The sequence below is a fragment of the Nannospalax galili genome, unplaced genomic scaffold (assembly GCF_000622305.1).
Source record: "Nannospalax galili isolate Female #2095 unplaced genomic scaffold, S.galili_v1.0 scaffold72, whole genome shotgun sequence".
Classification (NCBI taxonomy): Eukaryota; Metazoa; Chordata; class Mammalia; order Rodentia; family Spalacidae; genus Nannospalax; species Nannospalax galili.
The window spans coordinates 1,543,626-1,554,731 of record NW_008336933.1 but is presented as its reverse complement, the minus strand read 5'-3'; the positions used below and the strand labels follow the sequence as shown (position 1 = coordinate 1,554,731).

At 40.5% G+C, this 11,106-nt stretch overlaps 1 non-coding gene across 1 annotated transcript; it reads left to right on the top strand.

The window, feature by feature from the left end:
• Nucleotides 1-10,614: 10,614 nt before the first annotated feature.
• On the top strand, nt 10,615-10,724 carry LOC115070127. The gene has a single exon (XR_003849332.1). It is a non-coding gene; the product is annotated as a U6 spliceosomal RNA (small nuclear RNA).
• Nucleotides 10,725-11,106: the final 382 nt, after the last annotated feature.

The following is an 11,106-nucleotide window of genomic DNA, read 5'->3' as shown; positions in this document are numbered from 1 at the left end:
CATGTGAGGCTTATGAAGGGACGTGGCTTTCAGTCTCCCAGCGAGGTTCTGGGTTTGTAAATATGCTCTAGGTCTGCTTCCTTGCCCTGCTCTTGCTGGTTCTGGTTGACTGTTCATCCAACCTGTATGTCCTTCCTGTCCCAACCCAAGTCCATTTGGTGGGGTCTCCAAGGCCTCCTTGATCAAGAAGATAGGTGACTCACTGCAGTAATGGGACATTTTGAGAGATGATCATATTTCCATGGAACTTAGTTGACCTAGGAGGGCAAGGAGCAAAAACTGTCCTTTATGTCCCTCTGACCAGATTAGTATAGGTCTCAAAGTACAGCTGTTAAATATCCAAGAAGTTTAGTTCCACCAGTCTGGTACTTTTAATTACCCTATGCTATGTAGATAAAGCTTGGGCAAAGATCAAACGTCCTCAGATAAACCTTGCCTAGACATGTATTATATTCCTCAGCTAGTTGTATGTATAATTTGTCAGTAGGTTGTTCAATTAATATGGTTCCCTCTGGTTTTTTTTTTTTAAACTAGCTAGGCATTATTTATCTCTCGCATTGTCTAACCCCTCCATCATGGTTTCCCCATTTAAAATGCTCCCATTTCCCCATTTCTCCCTTAATAATACCCTTCTCCTATGGTCCCAGCTCTCTTGAGCTCCTTCTTTCCCTTTATCCCCAAGGTTCCTTGTATAACCTTCCCTCCCCCTCCCCTTAAAATAACCCCATTTTTACCCATATCTCCCTTAACGCCTGTTTCCTACTGTTCTTCTCTTTCAGGTTCTTTCTTTTCCTTCACCTCTCTGGTTCCTTTTCATTATCCTGGTTCCTGCAGTTATGTCTGGATACATACTCACTTATAAGGATTTGGTGCTAGGATCCACATATGAAGGAGAACATATATCGTTTTTTGTTTTTTTTTTTCTTTCTTTCTGAGTCTGTGTTACTTCTCTTAGTATAACAGTTTCTAGATCCATCTATTTACCTGCAAATTTCATGATTTCATCTTTCTTTACCGCTGAGTAAAACTCCATCGTATAAATGAACCACATTTTCATTATCCACTCATCAGCTGAGGGACACTTAGGTTGCTTCCATCTCTTAGCTATTGTGAAAAGAGCAGCAACAAACATGGATGTACAAGTGTCTCTGCAATAGGATGAGTTCTTTGGGTATATGCCAAGGAGTGGTATAACTGGGTCAAATGGTAGGTTCATTTGTAGTTTCTTAAGAGTTCTCCACACTGCTTTCCATAGGGGTTGAACAAGTTTACAATCCCACCAGTAGTGGATGAGTGTTCCCCTTTCCCCACATCCTCCCCTACATTTGATATCATTTTGTTCTCTTGATCTTAGCCAGTCTGACTGGGGTTAGATGAAATCTTAAAGTGGTTTTAATTTGCATTTCCCTAATTACTGATGGTGTTGAACATCTTTTAAGATGCTTCTTAGCCATCTTTATTTCTTCTTTTGAGAATCTCTGCTCAGCTCCTTAGGCCATCTTTTAACTGGGTTACTTCCTTTCTTGATTCTTTGTTTTTTGAGTTCGTTTTATAACCTGGATGTTAAACCTGTGTCAGATGTGTCGCTGGTGAAGATTTTCTCCCATTTTGTGGGTTTTCTCTTCACTTCCTTGGTTGCCTCTTCTTATGTACAGAAGCTTTTCAGTTTAATGAGGTCCCATTTGTTGATTCTTGACCTTGTTTCCTGAGCAATTGATGTCCGGTTTAGAAAATCCTTTCCTATACCTGTATCTTGTAGGTTATTGCCAATGTTTTCTTCTAACAGTTTCAGAGCAGAAACTGACTTCTAAGTAGGGTGGCTGTTTTCTTAGCTCCTCAGCCTTTCCCCTGCCCAGGCCTCAGACACTTGTCTTCTCAATACCTACAACTAACCTGTGTGGGTTTCTGCTTTCAGCCTTGCTCTGACCTGCGGTAAATATATACGTTGTGGGTGTTTTGCTTTGTCTATCTGAACTTCTGATAACTGACTCATGTTGCCTCAGGCCACCATTGTATTCCCAGACAGTTGTCAGATCTGCAGTCTTGCCCTAGACCATGACTGCCCAGCTGCTGTCCTCATACAGTGTAAGCTGGGAGACCTTGTTACCGAGGCTTGTGAAGTAACTTCCTTGGGAAGTTTTCATAAGAAAGCCTGAACAAACTTGCTTAGATAGTGTCAGTCTAGACAGGCACTCAGAGGTTACCTTATAATTTTAAGATCCTTTCCAACACTGTTTCTACAAAACAGCCAGTCTTACCCTAGAAAAAAAGAATATGGGCTCGAGAGATGGCTCAGTGGTTAAGAGCACTGACTGCTCTTGCAGAGGACTCGGTTCGATTCCCAGCACCCACATGACGGCTATGAGCTGTCCTTAACTTCAGTTCCAGGGGAATCTGAAGCCCCTCTTCTGACCTCCATGGCATTGCATGACACGTGTGCACTCACGTACATGCAGACAATACACTCATACACATGAAATAAAAATAATAAAATAAAATATTTTAAAAAAAGGAAAAAAGAACATTTATAAGTTACAAGATACTTCTGACAATCCCACCTCAAGTTCAATGTTAGACCCCTTCACATGAGATTATGTAGATACAGGTCTTAAAAACTCTGAAGCAGGGGCTGGAGAGATGGCTCAGAGGTTAAGAGCACTGGCTGTTCTTGCAGAGGACCTGGGTTCGACTCCCAGCACCCTTATGGTGACTATCAAAGTTCCAGGAGCTCCAATGTCCTCTTCTGACCTCTGTGAGAATTGTATGACATGGGTACAGTTACATACATTCAGGCAATACACTCATGTACATAAAATAATAAAAATAAATAAAAAATTTCTGAAGCAAACATCAGATTATAACATAATCTCAAGCAAAAGTCACAAAGCAAAACAATTTTATTTTTCCTTTAACCATTAAATATAACTCATACAAAATCCTAGTTACCATGCTTTATCATTTATTTCAGAGATTTCTGAGTAATTACAAGGTTTTTTTTTTTTAATACAATGCAAGCCTTTCTGTGTTAAGCCTGTCATGTACACCTGTATGACGGGAGATAGATGTTACACTTTTTGTAGCTGAACTCTGTGGCCGACGAAGCACACTTCAACCTGCTGTAGGTTGCTGAAGTTCTCTGAGGTGAGGCGGCAGGTGATGAGGCTGGGCTGAAGGAAGCCCTTCTGCTTCTCCTGGTATGTTGGCTTAGCATGTGGAGCATATCTTGGAAGTCTGCCCGGTCCTGCCTTTCATTCTAGATATTGTCCATCATGCTCAAACAGAGAATAAAAACCCAGGCAGCGTGAGAAGGGCTCACCCTGGAGCCATCTTTAGCCACTTCATCTCATTTCCAACTGTCCAGCAGTTTCCTTTCAGGGCTGAAACTCTACCCGGGCGGACTGGCCACCAGACAGCCTGAGCTGGGCATTTTCTTCATTCCTGGTGTCTTTACAGGGATCCTGACCCAGAAACCCACCTCAATAGGTAAGAGGTTAAAAAAACACAAACAAACGGGGGAAACAAACTGGGAGATAAAAAATTCTTGAACCCTGGGGAACTCAGAAGTGGTGTTCAGAGCACAATTCACATTTGGGCCAGCCAACTCTGTTCATGCTGATAAGTGGTTTTGAGATAAACAAATGAATTCATATCTGATTAACCAGCACATTGATAATACCAAATTCCTTTTCGTTTCTAAAGCTCTGTAAGGGAGGAGGGACAGATTAGTCCTTGCTGTTCAAAGGCTACAGGAAGTGATATTTACCGTAGATGCTGCGCAATGGAATACTTTCACGTTTAATCAACTTCATAGGAATTATACTGTATCCCTTCCTGCTAAGAAACTAAGTCATGCCTCCATGTTCCCAACCTTGCGATAAAAATGGCAGCTGATTAAAATTGCTTTGAGTGTCTGTGTTCTAATCAAAACCAAGAGCAGTTTGGTTGATTCCAGCAGTTTTTATAATTTTTCAGTGTTTTTGAGGGGATAGTGCTGGGGTTTCCTAAATAGTATTTCCCATTATACATAGACATACATACATATATCCATACATAACATGTTCTTCTAGAAACTGTCGTGGCTTACTTAGCAACCTAGTAACCGCTAATGAAAAGTAGAGTAAATAAATAGGTTAGAGACTGGGGTAAGATCCTGGGTGGTATTGTTCTCTGAATTCCGGAGTGCTTTCTTCTGAGCTCAACACCTAGACTTCACATTCACATGTACTTTCTTGTTAAACTTTGCTCCATTAAAACATAAATATCCAAATAGGCAGTGGCTATAAGAAGGGCATCTGCAAAGCAGACAGAAACCCAGGAGAGGAACTGTGGTCATGTGAAGATTTGTTTATGCCAGATATGCAACTGTTTAACTGGGATCTTAAAGACAGCTAAGAAATAGGAATTTCATGTGCATGTATGTGGGTAGGTACACATGTACACGTATATGTATGTTCATGTTGAGGTCAGAGGGAAACTGCAGGTGTCAATCTTTGCGTGTCTCCCAGTTTTTTTGTTTGTTTCTTTGACACACAATTTCTTATAGGCCTGGAACTTTGCCAAGTAGGTTAGGCTAGCTGGCCAGCGAACTCCAGGGATCTACCTGTCTCTATACCCCATGTCTCCATCTCTGTGATTACAGCACGCATCACCATGCTCAGCTTTTTGCACAGTTTCTTGGGATTGAATTCAAGTCCTCATGCTTTCAAGGCAAGTGTTTTACCAATTGAGCCATCTCCCAGCCCTAAACTTCTTTTTCAAATAAGACAAGCTTAAATACTATTAATTAATTAATCATTTAATCAATTCATTCATTCATTCACCAGAAATACTTCCAGAATGGCTGGAACTAATAAGTAATGTTTAATAGGATGGACTTTGTTTTCATCATGCAGTAGGATGTGGTCATTTGAGGGCTAGTAAGAGGTAAGCAAATGATTATTGATCAATACTGTGGAGGGCTAGGAAAGGGATGGAGTGTATTAGCAGCATATAGTAGACAGATGTGGGAAATTAGGCTCTTATTGACCCTTTGTCCCTTCTTCAGCCCATCTTCATCGAAAACTTGATAGGAAAATGTTCCCTTGTCTTGTTTCTATAGCAATCTATCAACTTATTTCTTAGAGTCCCTTTGGAAAATTATCTGACTTCAGTTGGGATACTCAGGTTTAAGGCTATATCATTTCTCCAGATTTGCTCCACTGAGTCACATAGTCTAATCTATGGATTAGATTTCACTTTCTCATACCCAGCACAGGCCTTTCCTTTCTTTGTTTGCTCTATGATGTTGATTCAAACAGTTCTCAGAGTCTCAGGGAACATCCTGCTGGTCCACATTGGGATGTGAATATTTCTTCTTTTGTGCAGCCACTCCACGTAGGATTGTGGGGGAAGATGCTTTTTGGGGCCTCAGATTCCTTTACTTTTAAATAGGAAGCTGAGACCAAATAAACTCTATAGTCCTCTTCATTCAACCAACCCCTTTATATTTGAAGTGTCCCTTTGGCTTCATTTTCTGAGAAATAAGTCTTTGAAATCAATGGTGCTTTTGCATCATTAGAGGGCAGACTTCCCTTGAGTAAGGATAAAGGAGAATTTTGAAAATTAAAATATCTGATATGAAGCACTGGATTCTGCAGTTGGGTGAGCTTTGAGGAGTGGAAGGAGAGAAGAAGGTTGTGAAGATGATGAAGAAATTGTTCATTAACCCTGGAGCAAATTCCTCTGTCAATCAAATTCCTCTGTAGCAGAGGACGCAGATCTACAGGTCACATTAAACCCTCATGGACTCAGCTTATTGAATTGTAAGTGGCATTATAAAGTAAAACAAAATAGAATTGATTAGAGAGTAAAGCATGCTCTATGTAGTAAGAAGAAATATTGTTTTGTGAAATCCTGTTTGTATTTGTTACATACACATACTGAATCATAGTGCAAAATTACTTTCTATAGTAGAGGTCAAATGTTTTGAGAAATACTAGGCTGGAGAGTCCAATGTTACTTTAATGTTAAATGTTTGAAATATTTTTTCAGTAACTGAGAAAAGGGAGACTTAGATCTGCTTGAAGCAAAGCAAGAATCTTCATAAATCAGAGGAATAAGTGCTGAGGATCCAATAATCCTGGAGAAATATGTCATTACAGGCACCACCATCTTACCTGGTAACTTTTGCTAAATTTCATTTTTAGAAGCCCTTTTATATTAGTTAATTTTGTCATCACTGTGACCGAATACCTGACAAGAAGTGACTTCATAGAGAAAAAATTCATTTCGACTCGCTGTTTGAGGGTCAGTCCATCATGAGGGAAGGTGTGGCAGGACTAGTGGGCAGCTGCGACCTCCTGAGTGTGAGGCTGCCTGTTCACATCTCTACAGCCTGAGAAAGGGCAGCAAGCAGGGCTATAGACCCCAAGGCCCACCTCCACCTAGAGACCCACTTCTTCCCTTTGAGCCTCACTTCCCAAAAGTTCAACAACCTCTGAAAACACCACTACTGAGTGGGAAAAATTGTTCAAATATATGAGGAAAATTTAACAGACTGAATATTGGCTGTGAAGGCAGAGAGGCTGGTATTCAGTTTCCAATTCCACCATTCTCTACTCATTCTACCAAGTTGTTTTAGCTTTAAAATTAGGATAATCAGGGGCTGGAGAGATGGCTCAGCAGTTAACACTGACTGTTCTTGCAGAAGACCTGGGTTCAAATCCCAGCACCCACATGGCAGCTAACAACTGTCTGTAACTCCAGTTCCAGGGGATCTGACAGTCTCTTCTGTCCTCCGTGGGCGTTGCACAACATGGGTGCACTTACATACATGCAGGTGGTACACTCACACACATTAAAAAAAAAAATCCCAAACTTTAAAATTAGGATAATCACACCTTGAATAGAGTCACTTTAATGATTAAGGCAGCCAACCCCTAAATGTTTAGCCAGTCTCGATAACAGGGGACATTCTCAATAAAGAAGAAAACAGGTCTCATTGTGGGAAAAAGTTCAATAGTTTTCTGTTCCTGCTAACCTAAAAATCCCATGTTTAGAAGAAGCCACTTGGCAGCTATGCACCTCTGGGTAAGCTGCAAATTGATCCTTATCTACCCAAGAGAAACTTATTTGGTGCGCAAAGTAAATTAGCAGAGAGAGCAACGCAGAAGAGTTGTTCACCCCGACTGAGCTGCCTCTTCGGTCTGGCAAGGGGGCTGGATGGATCATTTCTGGGCTGCTCTCCAGATGTAAAACTCAGGAACATGATGTCTCTACTCGGGTGAGCAAGTGAGCTGCTGACTTGGAAAGAATTCCTGCCCCAAATGCAATTATGTTTCTCACCTTGTTTTGGGTCACAGTCCTGAAGGCTTGTGGAAAGCGTCCTGTTTTCATTCAGTCGAGTTGAGTTCCATATCAGGGGAACAGCGTGGAGGTCCTGCAGTTGTTTGTAAGGTAAGAAGTTATTATTTGTGACTATCAGCAACTGAAGGTGATAAAATTCACAAGACTTTCATAAACTATGGGATACCTCATTGCTTGAAGGTCATCTTGAGTCATTTCTCATGGTCAAGGACTCTCAGGGAACCCAGAGTAGCAACTTTGCAGGGATTGAGGCCAATGTCCACGACTGTGCATGAGCTGCTGGATACGTTGTTGGATTGCTAAAACACATAGCAGATCACTCAGTTTTTGAGTTAGAGACAGACTGGGGCTGGGGGGATGGCTCAGCTGGTAAAGTGCTTGCTGTGCAAACACAAGGACCTGAGTTCAGATCCATAGAATCCACATAAAAAGTTGAGCACTGTGACTCACACCTGGTAGTTGGTGCAGGGTCAGGCAGATCCCAGAACCTCTTTGGCCAGCACATCTAGCAGAATCATTAAGCTTCAGGTTCACTGAAAGACTCTGTATCAAAAACTAAAGGTAGAGAGTGATTTAGAAAGGATAACAGATATCAACGTCTGGCTTCCACATGCACACGCACACATGTACACATATCCTCACATGCACAGAAGCACATAGCCATGTTATCAAGTGCATACTTCACACACACACACACACACACACACACACACACATCATCATCATCATCATCATCATCTTCATCATCTAACACAAGTCCTTTATTTTATAGGAGAGGAAACAAAGTCCAGAGATATTAGATTATCTGCCTAATTTTGTCACATGAATAATGTGTGGCTTAGGACTTGAACTCAGGCATCCTGTGCCCAAGCCAGTAAGCATACATCTGGATTCTAAAGCCTCCAAAATGAGTATAAAGTAAAGGCAGTCCTTAAAGTTCAAGGACATGACAGGACTAATTCGAGACCCTTCACAGAACAGGCAAGCCAATACTCATGGAGTTTACCCACAGAGCAAACTCTCCAGCAGAGGCAGGGAACTGTGCTGGCCACCTTACAGCATCATATAGTTTCCTTTCTGAAGCACAGAAAGGATAGTTCCTTTTCTGAAAGATCCTGGATAACATGTTGCAAAAGCTCTGCAAATGTTCATGGCCTTTAACTCAGTGATTCTACTCTGAGAATTTAATAATACAAGAAAAATCTAGATGTTGAGAAAGATTTACTTATCAGGATAACATGACATTGTTTTTATAACAACATGATCCTGTGCCCAAGAGAATTGTTTAAATAAGCTTGATATTTTTACATTGTGGTTTATTTTAGTTTCTAGCCATAAAAATGATGTTGTAAGAAAATAATATCTTCTAACCAGGGGAAATGTTCTTCATATACTACTCAGGAAAAGCAACTGGCAAAATGGTGTGCTCATAGTGAGTCTAATTTTGCATCAAAATATATATTTATACCTATATTTGTTTAAAAGAAAGACTAATGTGAAAATTCTAATGTATCAAGAGTTAGTTGTGAAATAATTAGTCATTGCAATTTTTGCTTTTGGGTTTTGCTGGATTTCCCAAAGATTTGAACTTGACTATTATTATTGAGAAATTAAAAAATTCATTTTATTTCCATATTTATGGATGTGAGGGGAAAGTTATATGCACCATGTGCTTAGAATGCCTGCTGAGGCCAGAAACAGGTGTCAGATTCCCTGGAGCTGGAGTTTCAGGGAGTTTTGAGCCATCTAGAGTGGGTGCTGAGAATCAAACTCCAGTCCTCTGTAGGAGTAGAAGCACCCTTACCCTCTGAGGCATTTCTTCAACCCCAATACATTATTTTTATAATGAGACTAAAAGCACTATTTAAAGTCTGATTTTCCCTTCAATGTGACTCTGTAATTATGTTGAGATGAGGTCAGGGTACATCATTCAGGCATTTAGTGGTGGTGCCTGTGCTGGGAGAAGAAGGAGATGTATTTGAAGCTTCACTACACTCTTTGGATCTATCATAAGCATAATTAAGCCCAAATTTTAAAGGGCGATTTGTGCTGTACTTTTTTCCATTAATTATTTTAAAATTTAGAACACAAAGTATTAAATTTCGTTCTGATATTTTCAAATAAAATCTGACTTTGTGGAGTCTCCTCCCTACCTGCTCCCCGTGTCTTTCCACTTACCTTGCGTTCCCTCACCCCCTATAGCCGCCTTCTCAAGTTCATGTGTGTGACTTCCCCTTTCTTCATCCCCTCTTCTCCTTTCTCATGGTCTCTTCTCTTAGCCTGTGCCCACATTCACCCCCACACATACCCACAGATAAATATTATAAGCCAGGCTCGGCATATGAGAGAGAACATGCAAGTTTTGCCCTTCCGAGTCTGAATCACCACACATAATACTTTCCAAGTCATTCATTTTCCTGAAAATTTCATAGTTTCATTTTTCTCTACAATTGAATAAAATTCTGTCATATATATATACTACATTTTTATTATTTTCTATACTTCTTTAAGGCTATGGTTCTCAATCATTTTTAGACCAAGCCTCAGGAAAAAAAGCACCTATGACCCACCTGTCTATTCCCAGTTTCCACTGAGGAAAGATATATTTTGGTTATATAAAAATCAGAAAGAAACCAAACTAAGCATGTTGCAGTGTTTGTGGGGTGTACAAGTACCATATATTTACTTCATGTGTAAAAGCATATGATGTGAGACACATGATTACAAGTCAGTATGCCATGCCAGGCAAATCAGAAACTAAACAGGTCATATTATCACATCTGTCTTCATAGTATGCTACAAATCATTTAAATGGAACAAACTGAAAGACAGTGCATACCAACTGAGGTCCTTCCATCCCAGTACATCCTCAAGGCTTACATCAGCTCTAGCAAATGGGCACAAGCCAGCTTATTGACTAGGAAAGAATATCTCAGAAACAAGTCTCTTGCAAAAAATGTATCACTCTACACTGTGGGGTCAACCTCATAAACTAAGCAAATTAAGTCAGTGAGAATGGAGCCAGACACAAAGTAATTCATTACTAAAAAGTTGAGAATGAACCAGTGGTGGTATGGTTGTACATGACTCTATTCCTAGTACGTGGGAGGTGGAGGTTAAAGCATCAGGAATTGAAGGTCAGTTTAGGTTACATAGTGAGAGCCTGTCTCACAACAAACAACAACAACGACAATGACAACCATCAAAAAACTCTTCCCAACTAAGACAAAGTGATGAGGCAGTAGCCTGCAAATTCCCTCAGAAATGAGAGTTTATACTGCCTTTGGCAGAACAGGCAGTAAAGTTGGTATGATACAGAGGAGATCAGCAAGACCCCTGTGCAAGATGCCAAGCCAGTTCCTGAAGAGCTCTTCACCATTTCATCTTAATTCTTCAGATGTTGCAAATGTACTTAAAAAGGGAATATTGGGATGTTTGTGGGTCCTATGGATGCTGGGGAGATGGCTCAGCGGTTAAGAACACTGGCTTTTCTTGCAGAAGACCCGGGTTCAAATCCCAGCATCCACATGGCAGCTACCAACTGTCTGTAACTCCAGTTCCAGGGGATCCGATAGCCTCTTCTGTCCTTAGTGGGCATTGCATGACATGGGTGCACTTACCTACATGCAGGCAATACACACATACACATAAAATAAAAATAATAAAATATTTTTTAAAAACCTACAGAAAATCCTTAGAAGCATTGTGTCCTCATGCAACCAAAATAACAGCACTGCGCATATGCAGTCTGACTACAATTTC